Source organism: Ambystoma mexicanum, chromosome 4p (genome assembly GCF_040938575.1).
Source record: "Ambystoma mexicanum isolate Mex_15411 chromosome 4p, UKY_AmexF1_1, whole genome shotgun sequence".
Lineage (NCBI taxonomy): Eukaryota > Metazoa > Chordata > Amphibia > Caudata > Ambystomatidae > Ambystoma > Ambystoma mexicanum.
This window is the reverse complement of record NC_090927.1, coordinates 57,062,829-57,083,839: the sequence shown is the minus strand read 5'-3', so window position 1 is coordinate 57,083,839 and position 21,011 is coordinate 57,062,829. Positions and strand designations below refer to the sequence as shown.

General features: G+C 43.5%; 1 protein-coding gene across 1 annotated transcript in view; it reads left to right on the top strand.

Moving 5' to 3' along the window:
- The first annotated feature begins 1,110 nt into the window (after window positions 1-1,110).
- The window catches only part of LOC138452990 (zinc finger protein 879-like), a 171,212-nt gene continuing 151,311 nt past the window's right edge, over window positions 1,111-21,011 (top strand). Inside the window, exon 1 of the mRNA XM_069605376.1 lies at window positions 1,111-1,217. The gene's annotated coding sequence lies outside the window, so the exon portion shown is untranslated. The remainder of the gene's footprint in view (window positions 1,218-21,011) is intronic.

The window sequence follows — 21,011 nt, the reverse complement described above, 5'->3', positions numbered from 1 at the left end:
TGCTGTTGGGTCACAAAAATGCCAGCGTTTGCCTTACCGTGATGATCAATGCATCTGACAGGTGACGACGGATCAGGCTGCTGGAGATGCCTCCTCGTCGCCAAATGTTTTATGCTTTGTTACCCCAGGACTCTTGCATGTAGGCCTTGCCCCACCCATCCCTGAAAGGAACACTTGGACACAGGTCCTACTATATCGGGCTCCCGGCATGCACTACCATGGTGTGGGACCGCCCCCTTTACTACCTTAGCACGTGACCACATCACACCTCTTACCACGTGTAGGCGACACAGAAGTACATACCAATAGGAATAACCACCACTTTGCGCAAGCACAGCACCTTCACCCGTTGTTCAAAAGTCCTTGAGCAAACCATAAGCTTACCCTCACCCACCTTATGTATAAAGTGAGGTGAACGAGCCCACTCCTGTACAGATTTCGCAATTTAAATTGGGCACACCTTCCTGAAATCCTGCTCTTCCACAGCACTCGCCATAATAACCACAAAATCCCTCTCCTTAGGAGCACCCGCATGCAGCACACAAGACCCACTACCCTCCACAGTTTCCGCAACACGCCCTACTGCACCATTCTCCCTCTAAAGGATGAAGAGGCACCACCTCCTCATGCTCCAACACTGCATACCTTGAAGAAACAGCAAAGCCACAGTCACCCTCAGCATAACCTAGTATCCACAGGAGACGCGCTCCTATTCATACCCTGCCGCTTACACTCCTTGAAAGGAACGGACTGGCACTCACACCTGCATCACTAGAGCCCACCTGCACAGCCCGCGGCGGCTGGACTCTAGCGTGCTTTCGAGGGTCCTCCTGGCCCGTGTGGCCGTCTGACAGGACGCCTGCTATGGCGCAGACACTAAAGTGCGCAGCCAGCGCTGGGAGGTCCCATTACACGACGCCAAATCCTGTCAGAAACCGCCGCGCCTCTGACTCTCGCTTTATTTTCCTTTTCAGCACCCGCCCGCCACGCTCAGGGAGCCAATAGCATTGCGAGGAAAGGACACGCGCCGTCCAATGAGGGAGCGGCCGAGCACTCGCAAGCACCCAGCAAAGACCCGGCTGGCAGCCGGCACACTGCGCATGCGCGCACTCCATCTATCCATCCATCCCTCCCTCCGGCTCCGAGACCTGAACGGCAGGCGGCCGCTCGTCTCCTCTGATGGGCGCCGCGGGGTGCGACGAGACCGGAGGGGCCAGGTGAGGCGGCCAGAAGCCACGGGGAAGCCCCGCAGCGCTGTGTGTGGCGCTGGAATGCGCAGGACCGAGTGGCCATGGCCTATGGAGAGAGACTCAAAACAAAGGGCATCACTAATAGATATCAATTCCGTCGCAAGACCCCACAGACTGTATAGGACACCGACCATGACCCCTCCCCGGACACCCCCTGTAGGGCACACGCACTGGCACCCAGAGACTGAATGCCCTGATCAGAGGCCTCTGGGTTATATGTGCTATATGAGTGACTAAATAAATAAATAAATAGATCACACCTGGAGACAGTGCAAGACCTCCCCTGAGACGCCCACAGGCAGGAGGATATGCGACACTCTGATAATCCACACGCCTACTGGCAGACTGCTAGACCTCTGCCCTGACATGCACAGGCTGTTGTTAAGTATTTGTACATAGGACGCCCACAGGCTGGCACCCAGCGTCTGTGACAGCTATAGAGTGTATAGAGGACCCCCACTGTGACACTCGCAGACTCTATAGGCCATGCTGTGGGGTGAGCCCTCGCTGCCACACCTGCAGTGCCCAACACGCCCTCTGTTTCATGCACAGTCTGTGTGCAGGACCCCCACTGACTGTTAAACACACCCTCTCCATCAGAAGCGATTTCCCCAAAGGTTCTAAGGTTTCCTTTTCTGGTTAGGGTAGCTGGTGTGGGAATCTTGCACTTCCCACACATATGAGATGTTGTGCTCTTTTCATCAAGTAAGTGCCATAGTGCGTTTCTCAATGGCCAACAGTCTTAATCTCATTTCTTTCCAACCCATCCAGAGAATACAGGTCATAGGACACCTTTTTCCTGACTCAGCAGATCACTCAAGACCTCTCCTCCCTGGAGTCATGGTCTGGCTCTGGTGAAATGTTTCTCCCTCTTCCTCTGGCCGTTTCATACTCGTTCACTTTCAAGTTTCCCCTCTAATTCCTTGTGCCCAATCTTGCGTTCTATGGAGTTCTCAATTCACTTAAGTTTATTTGCACTAGGTGGATCCACAGTTGCCAGCTTCAAAATAGCCCATTGGCCATCTTGGTGTTAGGCATAATTTCCAATTCCATGCTTGTTCTGTAATGATCAAGCTTTGTCTCGGCTTCCTTGCTTCAACGATGGGTCCGTGGTCCATCTCTACACTCACCTGAATTTCAACAAATGGTGTGAAAAGGTACATGTTTCGATATATGATATGATAGTTTATTTATATTGTGCCCATACACAAGTGTTTCAGGTAGGGGTTCCTACCCGGAAGTGGAGCACTGCCTCAGCAAGCTGAAATTCAATCTGTTCTTAATCCCTTTTGCCACCAGTCATACATCACTCCACCACTGTTCTCTGATGATTATATTTCATAAATATATCTTTATTATAACATATGGTACTTTTACAAAGAAATGTCCCAGACTTAACTACCCACTGCTGAATCGGGAACACGAAACAAGTTGGTTTTTAGTTTGATTATTCTGTTTTATTTAAAACTTTGTCAAGAAATTAAACATGGTGTCCTAACTTTCACTATTGGGTGAGTCAGTCACAAAATTCCAGATAAACGCAACCACATTTTCTACAGAAAAGCAATCCATTGCACCTGCTACTATCTCACGTATGTTTACATTCACAATCCACACAAACATCTAAGCACTTTAAAGCAAATCTGAATAACTATTCTAGACAAAAGAATACAGTCCTTCAGTATCAACATTCTAGTCGTGGATTATCAAATTAAAACTAGCACAAAACAATTCCTAGAATAAACTTTACAAAAATACAATTCACTTGTTTTTGTCTGAAACTATACAACACGTTTTGGCATCGGAATAAAATGTGTTTAGCATAGAATGCATTAACTTTAAAATATTGGCCATTGTTCATTTCATCTTGGACATAGATACAAAAGTGGTTCCTAGGGCTAACATGGCTATTCTGAAGGTTTGGGTTAAGGATTAAGTTCTATTTTAGAGAGTAAAATATATTGATGTATTAAAGGGCACACATGCATAAGAGTAAAACATGGAAGTAGAAAATATATCAGAAAATTAACATTACTTGGTTTAAGAAGTCCACTTTAATGCAGAATCCTTTTTTTATGTAGGGTTATTTGGAAAATTCACATTGACATTTCTCTGAAAATTGTGTTTTTGTAATGTTAATACTAAGAATGTTTTTGTGTTGGTTTGTATTCGAATAGCATTGTCTAGAACAGTTCAGATTTGCTTTTTATGCATGGATCTTTGTGTATATCGTGAATGTACACATTAACGAGACGATTCAGTTTTTCTACTATACAATCTATGAGGCTTTGCACACTGTATGATTTAGTGACATGCTTTCCCTGCTCTTTCTGATAATTGTGGCAATTCTCCATAGGTGTTGTAGGGTACTGGTGCAGCTTACCCTAGCTGACATTTCCGCATTGTGCAGACCAAAAGAACACATGTCAGGTGATGTAAGTGTCACCAGACTTTATTCAAGGCCTAGCGGTTTCTCTACAAAGGATCCTCTAGCCTCCAAAATATTCAAACACATGTAAGAAATTGATGGTTAGCTGCTGCAGCATGTAAGACTGCCTTGAAGGGGATTCAAGAGGAATTATAGACATGTTGAGAGGGTGTTTCCAAACTATGTGTGGAAGACATGTGCCTGAACAGTCAAATCACTTTTTGGGAAGTGGGGCGGACTGGGGTTATGGTTTATTTTATTTTTTCAGGAGTTTGAGGTGATACCAGGCAATTTATTCTTTTTCAAGATGTGACATTGAAGCAAAACTCATGTAAAAAAAGACACAAGATTTAACACTGTGAGTTTGGAGTAAAACTGCTGCGGTACGATGTCCTGGAGCTCTGAGAGGAGCCGGGCTCAAAATGTGCACTCATCGCTAGCCATTGGCAAGTGATAGTTGACTCTTGGCGAGTAAGAAATGGTGTGCTGTCTGAATGTTGATAGGGACGAGTGACGAGAAGCTTGCAACTTTACACTTTTACCCCTTTTGTGTGCATTCTCTGCAGTTGGATAATAACATTTTTGTTTTCGTGGGCATAGTTTCTGGCAGGATCTTATAACTTGACTACAAAAAATCAGTTCACAACGCCTTGTCTAAGTTCTAAGAATAAGTCATATAACCCTACTAGATTGTTGCATTCGGAGAATAAACAGTTACTCACTGTTCCTCATTGGTGTTCTAAGTCCTGCAAATACAAATTCAAAATACAAAGTAATGATTGAATCAGTGACAGAAGGATGGAAATCCCATACATCTTTACATTGTCAGTGGGAGATATGTAATGAAGGACTGCCTACATCTTTTATTTATCCATTTGAACAATAGATGTTGGCACATATCCTAAAAAATGAAATTCTATCTTTGTGACACTGGCATTTAGACATGTCGCATAACTGGGTATTCAACAGTACTTTTCACACATATTTTGGATGTTCGGTCTTGGTCCTAGAAAATAACTGATGTCCGAGTCAATCTCCATGAAGATAGTCCTGGAAGATCTCCATATGAGGCCGAAATCATGGTATACATTGGGGCAGCTTTTTATATATGGAAAAGAGCAATTTTCCTTTTTAATGAGTTATTGTGAATGTAGGTTATGTACTGTTTTCTTTTAAATAATTCAAGGAATAATGTATAGTTATTTCTGTATAATCTGTTGGGTAGTATATATGGAAGTATGGACTATGTACTTGTTGGTAAGGAATTCGATAGGACAACCTTCTCTTCTTGTGGATCAATATGTGAGTCTTGAACAATATTGTAAAGCAATGTGTTATTCCCTAAATGTTTCTATAACTGCTTTTAACATGTTTCAGTGTATAAGGTTTTAATTAACCAATTTGCGCTTTAAACTAATAAAAAAACACAAGTTAGTCCTGGAAGATCTCATTCACATATATTTTGAAAAGTTGATGGACAACGGGAGATGTTATAAATGGCAGAGTTGGCACTTGAACGCTTTCTCTCATTGTATGCTTCCTTTCAGTCAATAATCCTTCAACCGATCTAGTAAAACGATATTTGGAAGAAAAGCATTAAGATTCTTGACTGTCTGGGGAAATGAGCTTGAGATAGTATATGCATAGACTTTCACATCAGCCCTTTTTACTGATCCAAAGTAACCCTACACTTGAAAGTGATTTTGAGGATATGCTCATGCCTTTAATGAGGCTGTCCTGTGTATGTGTCTTTCTCCTTTCCAGTAAGAGCATATTTATTTTCCATTTATGGCATATATCTACGTCAAGGTAAGCACACAGTTGCAGATAAAAGAATATTGTATGTCTACTGTGGGGGGAAATGCCTCTACTTCCTGCTCTTTATAGACTGCTTCTTATTCACGCTATACAACTCAAAGCGAGACTCTTGCAACGAGCAATGTTGTAGCTGGAACTGGGGTCAACAAAGTGGTGGCTTCTGGAAACCTCTCCTTGAAGTAATGATGTGTAAAGTAAACAGAACGTAGTGTGATGGTTTGAGCTACCCAGTCAATAATGGATTATATTGAATGAGACAATGAAGCCACAATATCTTTTATTGGTTAAAATTAAATCCAACCTTTAACATACAACTTAATAAGAAGCAAATACAGCAATAAAAAAGAGAAATTATTTCAAATACCAAAAAAGAACAAAGAGAAAAAAATAAGAATAGAAAGAGAGTAAAAATGAAATGGAAACTAACTAATAAAATCCAACCATACAATCAATTCATCTTTCCATTTGCAGATTAAATAAAATATCTTTTCCACCGATAAAAAAAACACCTAAAAGTGAGAATGCATTTAAAATCAACACAACTCCTGATCATCGTCAGACACTTCGTATTTCCATTTTCCAGATAGACTACACATCCTTCACATTAAGAATGACATAACGAAGGATGAGACAGTATTCCCAATTGATGTGGTTGAACCTGACAAACAGTAATTCCACATGTAATCTGCTGATATTGAATACTCATTTTGATATTTATGGAATGCTCTTACCCTAATGTGTTTTAAGTATTACATACAAGCAGTAAATGCCTTGCTCTCTCTATCTGTGTTTCATCGTTACAAAATCTGCAGAAAGCAGTGTCTGTTGTTTTCAGTCCATATCTCAGTAATACTTCCTCGGTCCGAACCAAATTTTAGGGAAATCTAAGGAAGGTGGATTGTACCTGTTTGCTAGATAATACATCGACAAATATGGGGCAAATATTCCCAGTTTTTGAAACTATCATATTTGAGATGGCTTAAAGATGGATATGCATGAAGTTCCAAGATAGTGTTGGCCCAATCTGCTGCAAATAATGCTTTCTTTTCTCTATCTAGTTTGCCAGTAAGATCTAACATAGAGCACCCTGACTTAGCCAAAAGAATTTGTGCCAACCCCTTTAACTAGGACAAGGGACGAAGTTCACCACGTTCACATGCCTTTTTACGGTCTGCCAACAATGGGTTCTCTGATGCAGTTAACATGTTCCCATAAAAGGATAGGTAACGCCAATATGCTCTAGCCTTCAGCGAAATGGTCCCCATTTCGTACCGGATGATTACAAGTGGCGTCGAGGATGGAAGATGCAAGACCCTTTTTTATATTGAGGCTTCCAAAAAAGACAAATAATCAATTAGTACTGGATCATTTACTTCAATCCCGTAGAGTAATTTCGGGACACTCTTGCCCTCGAAGAAACTCCTACAGGGCAGTAAGGAGAACTTGCAGAATTTGGAATCCACCCTTTGTAGTTGATAAGCCAATTTGGTGGCCTTAGATAAAAGCCATGATAAAATGAAAGTGAGCAATTGTTTGGAATAGATCTTACAGCCTAAATACTGAAAATAGTCTATCCTCTCAACTACCTCAGAATGCACCCTCCACTTGATTGTGACCTGTTTCCTGGCATTAGAGAGTTGCCTGTTTCAGGGTATTAGAGAGTTGCATCATCTTAGTCTTTACCAGGTTCATTGTTAAAGAATTGGCCTTCGCGAAGGCGGAAAACCTGTTCAAGAGTCTCTGGAGGTCAATTGGGGTGTTATCAAAGACTATACAGTCTCGATAGCCCGTCCATAAAGGTCGTAAAATGGATATTTTCGAGTTTGCCAAGGGCATCGGTAGTAATTGCTGGTCCAAATCAGCCATGTACAGATTGTATAGGCAAGGGGCTAAGACGCAACCCTGCCTTATCCCTCTGTATGTTTTTATTGGGCGGGCACAACAAGCCTTGGTGGTTCAGACTTATTTGTATGGTCGAGTGGCTATGGAGCGCAACTATTAGTCTTAGAAGACCTGGTGGAATACCCTGATTCTGAAGGTTACACCACAGCAGTGACCCGTCGAATGCTGCTGCAAGGTTGATAGTGGCCTTGGAAATCGGGTTACTCCCTCTTGACCAAGCATGACCCTGTATACACTTAAGTAGCATACCATTCAAAATGGTACCCATCCCTTTCCTGGGTCCAGTTTGCCACTTGGGTCATTTTGTATATTGGCCCAGGTTTCCAGGTGTTGTAACAGGATGCAGTAAAGCAGTTAGAGTCCGCATCAAGTATGGCTATTGGGCGGTAGTTGGATGGCGACGCTCTATCCCCTCTCTTGTAAATGGGAATAATGTGGGCACGTCCCCACGTTGGAGGAAATTTCTCAAGTTCGATGATGTCGAGATATAAAGTGTGTGGAATCTTTTCTCAGAGTGCCGGATTCAGTTTAAACAAGTAAGCTCATTCAGACCCAGTGCCCTCGAGTTACTGATGTTACCAATTAACTCAATTAAATATGGCTGAGAATATCCAAAGGGTCACCCTTAGCAAATTCATTAGCTGTTATACCTCTGACTTGCGCGGTGGGGATAGCATACAGGGACTCAAAATGATGTACCCAGTCTTCCTCTACCACACCATTCACCAACCTGCCCATTTGCATGTTTCCAGTTGCATTAATCAACGACCAGAAGGATCTGGAATCCCTATCTAAGAGTGCAGATAACATTGTTTCCGCATCCAGTTGAAAACGATGAGCTCTGGATGTGCGGAGACAGTTTTTATACCTCTGCCGTGCTTTCCTGATATAAGCCCCTTTGGACAGCTCAGAGAGCTGAGAGTTGTTTTTGATATGCCTAAGCAAACATTTGTATTCTCTTCACCTGACAACCACATCAGCATTGTAAGTGTGAGTGTGGAGATGTAAACGAGATTTCCTGGAGCCTGCCCTTGAAGTGTAAGGAGCAATTACACTATCTAGAAAGCACTCTAAGTTCTCAACAGAGAACATGGTGCACATTTCTAGCTTATATTTATCGGCTGTAACCTTTGCAACAGCTTGGGTGACCCTTACTAGCATGTCGGGTGTCCAATGTAGATGATTGCCCTGCATGTTGGGTGCCACAGCAGGCCGCCCCAGATTTATTGCAATCTGACTAAGTACGTTGGCTAGAAAATTGAAATGGGCTTTCAAAATAAAGTGATCGCTTAAAACAAGAGCAGTTGGTCCCACAAACGCAGTTAATGGTGGAAAGACTCCACCCATTAGACCACGTAGCAGAGGGGGGGAATATCTCTAAAGACCGAACCATTAAGAGGTGAGAGCCCCATCCCAGTAAGACAATCGACCCACCCTCTTCATTCCCAGATTTGGAAACCTTGTTTTTCAAACATCCTACATTCAACTCCAAAAACGGAAAGACAGTCTGAGTTTAAGTCCCCTGCCACTAGAATGTGCCCTGAAGGTGTTGTATTATACCAGTCTGCCACATATAAAGAGATGGATTTGACCACCTTTGTTATTGCCCCCATAACCTGGTGCCAATAGATGTTGATAAAGCCGCACATTCACGTCCATGCCAGTTGCAAGTCTAATATGAGTGGCCAACACCCCGAAGCGGACCTCAATGCTAGCAACCACCTTTAATGGCAGAGATGTTTTTACTAGGGTCAGCAGACCACCACATGGGCGGCCATTCACTCCTTGTTTTGCGAAATGGTGGGCGACACAGTAACCGTCAAAAGTAGGCTCCCCCTTAATCTAACTATCCTGCAAAACAATCACTGTGTGTGACCTAAATAAACAAGCCAAAGATAGATTATTTAACAGGTGAACATGTCCTATGGAATTAAAGGAAACCACTGAGAAGCGGCCACTCTTCTAATTTAGGGCCTCATCCGAAAACCCATGCTTCCCAAGTTGAGAACTCGAAGTCTAACTTGAGGAAGTTGCCAGGACCAGTCAATTCATGATTTTTCTTTTTAAGGCCAGAACCTGCTCTTCCACTGTAACTCTCTGTCCCAGTCTATGGCCTTATTGGAGCCCGCAAGAGAAGCCCTCGCCCTGTAGAAGGTTGACCTTGAATGGTAGCAAATCGTAACCCAAACATCTCAGATTATCTTGCTCCTTCAGTGACGTGTCCATCACGAGTTTGAATTTAATAGAGATCACTGCTTGATCTAGTTGGCAGCAATCAGGGAAGAGTACTCTATCCAAGTCACAAGATTTGATGCCTCCCAACAATGGTATTTTTTGTAGCAGAGACAGTAGATTTGGGTGGTTCAAAATAGAGGAGCGGGTTTCAGGAATTACACTTTCATCACAGTAATTCATCTTGTGCTTTCTGAGAGATATGAAGTGACTTCTGCAGGCCCAATGGACCCTGGGGGAAACGATCTTGTCTACTTGCCCGCAGTCGTTCGAGCCACCCTGTGGCAATTGTGACCTGGGTGGGATGACAAAAACAGGCCCCTGAACTTGTAAATTTGTATTTGTAGTCGGGGGCATGGGCTGACTGCAGGGCACCGCGGGGAAGACTTCAATGGCAACTTGTAGAGGAGCTTTGGGCACTAATGAGACACCTCCACCCCCTTTGACCTGTGAGCTCTGTGAGGTGGATTGACATGCAACCTGGCATATGTCGTCCGTTGAGGCCCCCGCCCAATCCAGCTGAGATAAGGCTGCCTTCACTGCACTCTGCAAACAAGGATTGGATAAAATTACATGCCCCTTGGTTTTTTGCATTTTTGGAGGGCATATTTTTAGATTTCTTTTTCTGTCGAGCATGAAGTCTTATTGTACGAGCGGGCTTGTCTACGACCTCCCGACATCTTAACACGACCCTTGCAGAGAATTTCCTCCACCGATTCTTCCGCTATGGCATTCTGCATATTGATGTCCAAAATCTCGGGCACAGCCGGTACTTGTTTGTGGCGATGTCAGCCTGCTGCCTGTGTGGCATCTGTGCCGGGCATGTTACCCCAGACTGTCTCCCAATGGGAGCCTGCTGGATAACTGGGCAAGCGGAAGATGTCAAAGGGGCATTAATCTCACCCACTGGAACCTGAGCAGCCCGTTGTTCATGGGCTTCCTTCTCCGGTGTTCCCGGTGGGGCGACTTTAGACATCCGTGCAACTTGTCTTATAGGTTCATTAGTGACCGTACCCATAGTTTCCTCTACTGTCAATAGAGGTGTTTCAGCGGAGCCAAATTTCCTGGAGAAAAGAAACTCCCTTGCAAAGACTTGCAGATCAATGTGATCAAACTTGAACAGCAATGATTCAAGTAATGCCGTGTTCGTTTTGGTCTCTCGTTGTATACTTTTAGGCAGAATTATATGCAGAACCCTTTGGGAACACCACACACAATTAAGACTACAAGTGACAGTACAAATTCACCTTTGGTCCAAGCCTGTACTACATAGTAAAGTGGTAGCAGTGGCTGAGCAGCCAGACTTATCTCAAGAGTAAAGTGAGCAGTATCAATAGTTACACAAAGCACAGAAATTACTATGGTTCAAACAAACACTGACTCAAGGTTTCTGAGTAAAAGAATATACATTTATTTACACATCAGTTGTATAACATTTCACTAAAGTAAATCAGTTGAAAAATCACACTCCTAATATACTATACCACACCCAATAGATTCTGGACAAGTTATGCTCAAAATGAAGTGTGAGCAAAATGGCACTACAGCAATTTAAAAGGGAGGAAAAGACAAAGTTAGACTAAAAATTGCACAGTACCTTTTAAACGGAGAAGAAGCTGTAACTGAGGCGGACGTTCCTGGCAGTTCCTGAAGCGACTGTCAGACTGACATGAAGTAGGAAGACTGGAGGGTCCTGCACTGCCCAGGGAAGAAACCAGCAGCAGAGCAAAACAACAAATAAAAGGTGCGCTCCTTAAAACCCAAGCACGGTCTGACTTTCCAGGCTATCCGGTTCACTGTAGCTCTGTACAGCAAATTAGACCACAGGAGGGAGTCCTGGCCTGCAGTTTGGGCGAACTGGTTGGTCCCACCAGCTCAAGGGAAGAAGATTCCTGGTAGATCTTCTCTGTCGTTGGAGCTTGAAGGTTCGGACCTGCAGAAAGGCTTCACCGGGCAGTTCAGTCATTGTAGGGGTCCTCTTCCGTCAGCTCCTCGTCGGTTCTTTCGTTCTCAGTGGCGACTCTGCCTTTCCAGACCCAGAGACATGCTTTTTTATGCGATTTTCCCCCATTCACACAGCCTGGGACAGTAACCACTGCCAATCAGATCAGAGTGTGACATGGGTCTCCAAGGAGACCCTGTGCAGGGAGTCCTAAACACCGCCCTTACATCCTGTCCCCCCAGACATACAGGTGCCTAAGGAGGGCTTTGTGCGGAGTAAAACACTAGAAAGACATTTTCAAAAAGAAATGGTGAATAAACCCAGCCGGAACCATATAAAAAACTAGTAGGTGAGGCTCCACAGTCTATGAACACAAGAAAATGTTAAACACACACAGCAAAACACATGTAAGAGTGGGGCAAAAGGGCTCACACTCTTACCAGGTGAAAAAAAAAATCCTAGAAATCCAGCAAAGCTGCTGAGGGACTCAGTAGGTAAGGGAAATTAGCCATTTTGGAGAATTCTCCCTAACATATACCTTCATATAAGGAGACCAAAATACATAGGACCTGATTTATCTCTCTGAACAGACCGTCTCTCTCCTTTGCCATCCTCAGCTCGATGCATCTTCACTGATTACTGTCACAGAGGGAGTGGGGTAAGGGTTAGTGCTAGAGAGGAGGAAAAGAAGAAGTAGAAGTAGTCCCTGACCAGTACATCATGTCAGGGGGAGTATCCACTATAGAAAGGTCCAATGGCGCTTAATTGAGGAAAGCGGCATTTGCTTCAGATTGAATACTGGATTCTGATAATACTTCTTGATTCTGCTTTGGTGGAGTCTGTTGGAAGTTGCAGAAATCACTTGCAGTAGATTTTTGCCAATGCTGTACTTACTATTAGGTCATTCACTGATGACTCACCGGTGGCAAAAAGGACGTAATCGGGTTCTGACATTGTGTTTTCAGTTTCTGAGATTTTTTCCCGTTAACTGCCATAGATGGATTTAGAGCCAGCACAGCCCCATTTTTTGTGGGTGAAGGTAGGAGGGGCAGCGTGATAGCAGCCAGCATCTCTTTGTACGTAATAGGTCTACAAGGGGGAGTCATGGTAGAACTGCCACTATGGAGATCGTAAGTCATTCCTCTTGATGATGGTATGCTCATGGCAACGTGGCAGCATCTGATATAAGTGGTATAGTGAGTGGTAAATCAGATGATAATTAGTCTCAAGTGGATAATCTGGCCCCTGCTTCAGCCAGTATTTATCAGAGGGTAAGTAGGCTCAAGAAGGCAATCTAGCCCATGCTTCAACCAGTATCAGAGGAGCTAAAAGGCCAGCGTCGCAGACGCTCCTCTAGTCAGCAGTGTATCTGGCAAGCAGGAGTATTACAGTTCAAGAGGTTCGCAAAGGCCATGGTAAACAAAAGTGAAATGCATGTATGTCAATTTCCGAGTCAGTATCCACAAATGGACCCCATACCAGTTTCCGACTCAGTATCCACAAATGGACTCCAGACCAAGTGATTTTTCAAATTTCAGGCGTGTGCTTGATACGTTGAAACAATAGCTAAGTACATAGCAATGAATCACATTACCCGCTCTATGATGGGGTCCTGTAGCCTGCAAACCCACAGTCCAGCAGCCTAGCCGAACAAGAACACTCTACTCGCACACCGCGCAGGCTCTGCGCCGGTAATTACTCTTTGTAGTGTTATGCTGGCTCTGCTTGTCCTTATCTCCTCCACCCAAGTAACAGCAAGCAAATAAAGATTTCCAAAGGTAAAGCAAATGTCCTCCACGAGTAACACAAACGCACTACTCGCACACCGCCACAATAGTAAATTGAGTTGAAGGGCAGTTTACAATCAAAAGTGATCTGGGAGTGTGGAGAGTGTCTGGTGTCTTGAGGGAAGACTACAGCTTGTGCGTTTCTACGAACATTTGCCAAGTGGACTTTTGGCACTTGAAAACACTGCATCCAGTTTTGCGGTAAAGGATATTCAGTCTTTCCTTTACTTGGAGTCATTGTATCCAGCCATTATATCCAGTCTTTCCGCCAGTCTCACAGCTGAGCCAGGCCCCGCTTCCTGCTTACGCCTGCATCAAAAACATTCTGCTAAGCGTAGCGTAGCAGAGTGTGGAGAGTGTCTGGTGTTCCGGTGGGCAGTGGACTTATAGATGAAGGAAGAACTCTACGAAGCTCAAAAAATAAAAAAAGATGGGGCTGTCGCCGGCTTATCCGTGTGCGATACATCAGCAGCTGTGTCACCAATGCAACCGACTATGGAAGACTTTTGTGTCTGATTCACCTATACCGGGTAAGCCTACTCGTAAATCCACATTTTTAAATGTTGCACTTGCGGCTTTCCCCACTATACAACGACATATGTCAACAAGTGTAAGTCCACGGATACTCATGCCTACTGGTTCCAAAGTTGGGGATGAACCAGAATCAAGTCTCACAAGTTATGGGAGTGAATACAGACGATACAACAAGTGGAGTACTGTTGTGCCTACAGAATGTTGTTTCAATCGATTCGAGGTCGGACATTACATCTATGCCACATGTGTCTCAGAGCTCTCCTGAAGCGACGAGTGAGAAAGACAAGACGGTGCAGGGGCACTCAGTTGCCCCTCTTATCAATCTTCTATCTTGCTGAAGACATTGGCAGTTGATACCTCGGTGTGCCACAAGGAAGTCGTGGTAAGAGCCATGATGCACACTGAGCCTGGCAAGCAAAATTGACACATTCTGTGTGAGGCTCCCCTGAAAAAACATTAACAATGCTATACTGGATGGAAAGCCAGAGAACACGGATGTGAACAATCATGATTTTGACATGAATTGAATACAGGCCGACAGTGTGTGCTTGTACAACCGCCTGATCCAACTTCGAATGATCATTTGAAATACTTCGCTCCCCAGAAGCATTTTTCCTGCTTTAACCTGAACAAAAACTTAAATGATTCTTCTAAACAAGGTGGGCACTCCAGAATTTACAGGCTCAGGTGAGGAGTCGTGGCCCTGGAATCAGCTGCTAAAGCTCTAACCCCTTTAAAGGAGGCCATCTAGCACACGTACAAGCTACAACAGATCTATCTGATGCAGAATTTTCAAAACTTACCAGAATGTCTGTATTAGTGAGAAAAGATATTCAAACTCATCATGAAGCAACTGCCTCCACTGATGAGGAAAGCCTTGTGTTTAGGAATCAAACTGCAAAAAACATAGGCACAATCAGAGACATTCGTAGATCACCAACATTGCAGGTGGATTCGAATTTTCCTGACGTCGCCATAATAAAGATCATGATGGATGACGACTTGAGGCACAGAAACCAGTTTAGGGTAGATCATGTGATGGAGGCATTTGACAATTCTAAAAACCAAACGGCAGGTTTAGCGGAAGCCTCCTCGCTGGAAGAAGTCCGAAGTGTTGGGGAAGAAGCTCACCATACAGTTCCGAGAGTTGAGAAGGATTCTTCACAGAAGTTGATAATGGAAGAGAATCATTCACCTATAAGTGAGGCAATGTTCAATAATTTCATTCATAATGTAAATCGATTGAATCATGAAGAAACGAGAGGATTGGTAAATGAACAACAACTTTTATCACCATGGGCCTCATTAGGAGTGTGGAGGTAGCCATGCCGTTCTTAGCGGCATGGCTACCCCCAAACCGGGTACCGGGTCCCAGAAATAGGGAATTACCGGGCCATTCCGACCTTGGAGGGCCCAGTAATTCCCTTTTGCAGGACCCGGACCCGGTACATCCCCATTCCCATTTGAGCCCCGATAGGGCTCAATGGGAATGGGGAGGATGCTAACAACGGGCCCGTTAATGACGGGCCCTTTGTTAGCATCTTGGTCTGCTCGCGGGTGCCGCTAAGGACGTCTGGTCAGACCAGATGTTCTTAGCGTCGGCACCCACGAGCAGACCTCGTAATGAGGCGGTAGAGTGATAACGGCGCCGGCAGCTCTACCGGCGCCGTTATCACTCTATCGCACTCATTGTAATGAGGCCCCATGTCAATTGAACTCAAGAAAGGGACAAGTTACTGGCCATAATCCAGCATTGGAGAGCGTTATTGGTACCCTTCAAAACAAATTCTCGTTGGAGCAGGAAAACACTCGGAGCGAGAGGAGTCAGGATACCAAAAAACATAAACCAGATCTGCTCGCTTTGATGTCGACCATCACGATAGCCTTGGCTCCATTTATGAAATTATATGAGAATTTGAACGAAACCTTGAAAGATCATACAACATTACAAGCTATGATGCACTCTAAACCTTTTTAGAGGGCTATGTAACAGCCCATGTTCAAGGTGTCTCCACTGCTCAGCCTCAAATAAAACAAAGAAACACATTATCCAAACATTCCTCTAACCAGCAACTCGCGTGTTCCAGAAGGTCGCAGACAATCATGGTAGCACAACAAGTAGACTTAACAATGGAGCCTGTGAACCAAAGTGCTCTTTGTATTGCTGCTGAGGATGATGCGTCAAATTGGCAGGAGTCGCGATCACAATTAGACTCCAAATAGCTTGCCCCTTATGATTACCGGTAATCAGCAAACCGTTAGAAGTCATCAAACAGGGCAGATCCGTGTGTCATACCTGAACACTTTTCAAATGTTATCGAAGCTAACTCTGTTGGCTCAAATGAAATGCAGAATGTGCCCTTTGCCATATTTGGAGCTAAAAAATCGCAAAGGCTTGAAAAGCCACATCAAGTGAAACGAAACTCTAAGGTAACACAATCCAGCAAGAATGCAGTCCTAGTGTTAACCCAAACAAAAGCAAAAAGAGAAACGCCCAAACCAGCTCCTAGAAAGCTACCTGTAAAAAAGCCAAAAAACAAGACCTCCAATTTTGCGTTATCGAAGTCCAACCCCAACGAACAATTGTGCATACCAATGACCACTGAAAATGAAATGAGTCCTACATCACAAACAGTATTGAACTTTTCAACATATTCACTAGATCACGCAACTAGTGACTTACATGAGGTGCGAAACCTGCAGGAACAAATGATTGTGCAAGAAGACAGAGCATCACATCCAAGGTTTGCCCCGTCTCAGCCATCTACACCATCTTTCATTACCATGTTAGAAAAAAGGAAAAGATGTTCTACAACCCGCCCTCAATTCGAACGAATAGAGATCAGTGAATCCAGAGATTCAAGAATGGATCTTAAAACACAGGCTGTGACATCAAATCCCAAATCAGATCAAACTCTGCTGTCCACAACTGAACCGCGAATGGGGTTGTTGGGCGTGGAGAATCAGAATGGCAACTTGTATCACAAATTAGATAAAATTTGTTTGAACACAGTTGATCCACAAAGGGTTCTGTTTGGGGTGGAGAAACCAAATGGAATGTCATTACAGCACACTGCCTACAATCAAAATTAGTTACGAGTGCATGAAACCAGCAATTGGCCGAGCGGCAAAAGGTATGTTTCCAATTCTGCAATTGATCGAACAAGTAAAGATAAAAGATCCTTGTTACGAAACTCTGAGCAGCGAACATTCAAACTGGAACGGGTACTAGATACCGAGAACCCTCTAATATTGAACAGAAGAGCAATATTGGAACTCTTCGACCATATCCCCAATCTCTGCCAACTAACTTCGAGAGATCTTAAAACCATTGAGTTTGTTGACAATCGAAGAACAGATCAAATATATTTGCATGTTAGATCCCCAATAATTAAAACCGTGCTCATCGCTGCAACTGAAAACTTTCAAATGTTGGGCTTTGATTTGACTATGGCTATGCCTTTGGAGGGTGTCCAAGTAATTCCTGATGAAAGTTCAACACAAACTGACAGTTGTTTTACGGTACGAGAATTGGTCAGAATGGAGGACACCAAATTGAAACTGAGACTGCTAAGTACTCAGATCCGTTGCAGGTTGGGCGAGTACCAATTGGGCCGAGACAGAAATTAAATGTAACATTCCAAACGACCTCCTCTACCCGTGACATTAATCTGACCAATACCCACTCAAAAGCACCAGCTGTCATCAAGAAACAACAAGATTGGTTGTGGCTGCCAAGAACATTAACCGTTCAGAGAGAATTGTAGCAATCCAACAACTCATTGGTGCCCAAAACTAGAATACCTTGCGCAGCAAATGAATAACCTCACCGTCTAAAATTAGCCTCATGGAACATTCGTGGCCACATTCATCTCACCAAAAACAATGACATCAATTTAGGCAATTTTGATGTGCTCTCTTTACAGGAGACTTGGCTTTGTACTAAACCATCTTTAGACGGTTTTTAGATTTCAGTAAGTGCAGCAGTTGTGGGCAAAAAAGGGCGGCCATCAGCAGGGTAGTTGACTGCAATAAAATCAGGCAGTCCTCTAACCCTGATGCAATGTGTATAAAAAAAGCATCTTGTCACAGGAAATTGTAATTAAATTGGAAACGAATATGAACTCCCAAGTGACTGAGACTGCAGTAAAAGTTGTACTGATAAATGCATATTGGAATCCAGCTATGGTATCAAACAAAAGGTTTATTGATCACATAGCAGAACTAATCGATGATGCATATATAAGCCAGAAGACTGGCTATGTGATTGTCTGTGGAGATCTGAATACCTCATGTATAGCTAATAGTGTGGCAACTCAAAATACAGCCCAAAGTCCCGCCAGAGCATCTAGAGGAACAATGTGGAACAATCTGATGGCCAATAAAGAAATGCACATGTTAATAGGAACTCAAAACAAGACAAACCAACACAAATAACATGGGAAGGGATGGGCTCCTCCTCCATCATAGATTGTTTTTGTTTCGCAACTCTTCCTACCACTAATAACTTCATTCAAGGTAATAAAAACAAGAAAAAGTGACCGCCACTTACTCTGTATGGAATGGTTGGGATCCACGAATAAAGCTTGTAAAAGTATGCCGGCTGACATACAAGTGAGCAGTGATGATCAAAGATTGAAGCTAACACATAAGAACATCGAAAAATTGGTAACAGATCTTGAAGACGAAAGATTGATGGTAGACTACAACCCTCTCTTAGAACCACATCGTTGCGATATATCAAACCGACGTTGGTCACCCAATTCTCATCTCCATATTTATAACCAGAAGCCAGTAAACCGGAGGAAAAAGATCCGGAAACTAGAAAGAGTGGGAAAAAAATGAGATTAAGAGAGGACCTTCAAAATATCTGAGTCAAAAAGAGAAACTTCAGAACTTGGTTGCCTTCCATGAAACGTGCGATATTTCAATCTGCCGCCATGCTGAAGATTTTGGTAAGCAAGAATACTAAGAACTTTTGGGCCTTAATCAAATCAGAGTGCAACCAACGGAAGCCCAATCAAACCCGATAGGCGAAGCTAGATGGATGCAGCACTTTGAGAAAACATATATGGCACCTCAGCCCTTCACGAAATCAGACGTGTTACCGAAGGTTTGGAGCAATAGTTCATGCCAGCGAGTAAAGACGACATTTGCCATCAAATCGCTCGGCTAAACAACTCCCGAGAACCAGTGCCAGATGGTCTCACCAACCTCATGTTAAAAGAACATCCGACAGAGTGGGCGGCCTTCATATACATCCTATTAATGCAGATTTCTATCAGACAAACTAATTCCACCTTTGTGGAAAAAGGTGATTATTGTCCCCATTTTCAAAAAGGGGTCAGTGATGTTCCAAGAAATTATCGCCCCATCGCGCTTTTAGATGTCATAGGCAAGGTATATGGTGCGATCATTTTCGCACATGGGCTGAGACATCAGGAGTTAATGACCCACTACAAACGGGATTCGTCAGAGGCGTAGGAACATCAGCCAACATTCTCATCAACATGTTAAAAAGTCGTGGCTTTTGACCAGATCGATCATCATATACTGTAGAATAAATTAGAAAGCAAAGAAATGCCCAATTTCTATTCTTAAACTAATAGTAGCTATGCATCAAGGCACTTCACTTCACTGTGTGTTCGATTAAACAAGAAAGGGTTGCTGTCCAAAGAAATAGTTATAGCTAGGGGAGTCAAACAAGGCTGCCCCATGGCCTCACCTTATTTAATTTTCTTCTTTGCAGACAACGGCAGTTAAACAGCCTGCAAACAATATTCAGTGATAATAATCTTGAAATCAATAAATCAAAGACCAAAATTCTGACGTTTGGGAACTCAAACAGAGGGAAAAATGCACTCTCCTGGAGACTTCATGGTGAAAACATTGAGCAAGTAACAACATTTACATACTTAGGGGTGTTGAGCGACACTGTTTCAGAAGTTCCCATGGAAAGCCATCACCAAGGCCTTGTCAAGTCAGGCTGTTGCGGTAAATCAGACTTACGGGTGGTTTTCCATCCTACCCATCCTAACATTCTACCGCTCTAAAGTAGTTCCCACGTTATCTAACGGAACTGATGCAATGCCATATATTATGGAAAAAAGTGGGCCTCTTTAGAGAGCCTTATTTGGAAAAAAGGTCTTGGCTTCCCCCAATCTGTGCCAATGCAAATAAAAAGTATTTTTTTTCATTATATCAATCACATTGTATTTCCACCAGTTGTAGTTTCCTGATGGAAATATTGCACCATTCACAGCCTTCACCTGTTTTGGGCATAATGTAGATAAAGAAAATTGCCATCAGTTCCTGACTCGATTTATAACAATTGTCTGAAAAGTTCATCCACTGGGTATAGTTTCTTGAACTGGCAAGAAGTGGGAAGGAAAACTGAACGTGGTAGTCCAAAGGGCAATTGCAATATTTCCTGTAAAGCTCTTCGTCTCTTCTAGGATGAGCACTCTTAATGCCTTACTTTAACTTTATTGGCAACTCCTTTGCAAAGGCTTGTTTCCTCCAATACAGTTTGGCTTTAAATTGATTCTGGTATTCTTCAGTTGAAATCAGGGGCCTTCTGATCCAAATTTACAGTTGCATGGATTTGGGAGATTTGCTGACCAGAATTTGCAAAAAATATCATCTCTTATCTGTTCAGGGAAGCCCAGTCTTTTTTCTTTGTATTGTTTGTTTGTGCACTCTCTGGTCAATGTGTAACGTCAGATCACTTGCATGTGTTTGAGTAACTGGCGGTCTGTGTAAGCCATTTTATCTTTTATATTTACACCAACGACACCTATAAGGTCAGAATCCAGCGTCCCTAGCCAACTCCCAACGAACAACCTTCACCCACTTGATAAATGCAACTATAGATCATACCTGTATAAAGTTGAGTGAACATTAGCACTTGCCACACTAATTAAGCTGTGGATATTGGCAGGGGCATGGACCAAAGAGAGTTGTGATTGTAGGCAGACGCCGCCCCTGGACATAAGTGCAAGCATTAGCATTGCGACATACCAAAGGGGGTAAGAGCGGTAACGTGAACGAGCAACCGAATAAGATGATGAATGCCAATCAGGCCTCAGCACATGGAGGAAGTAAACCGAGGCTTACCA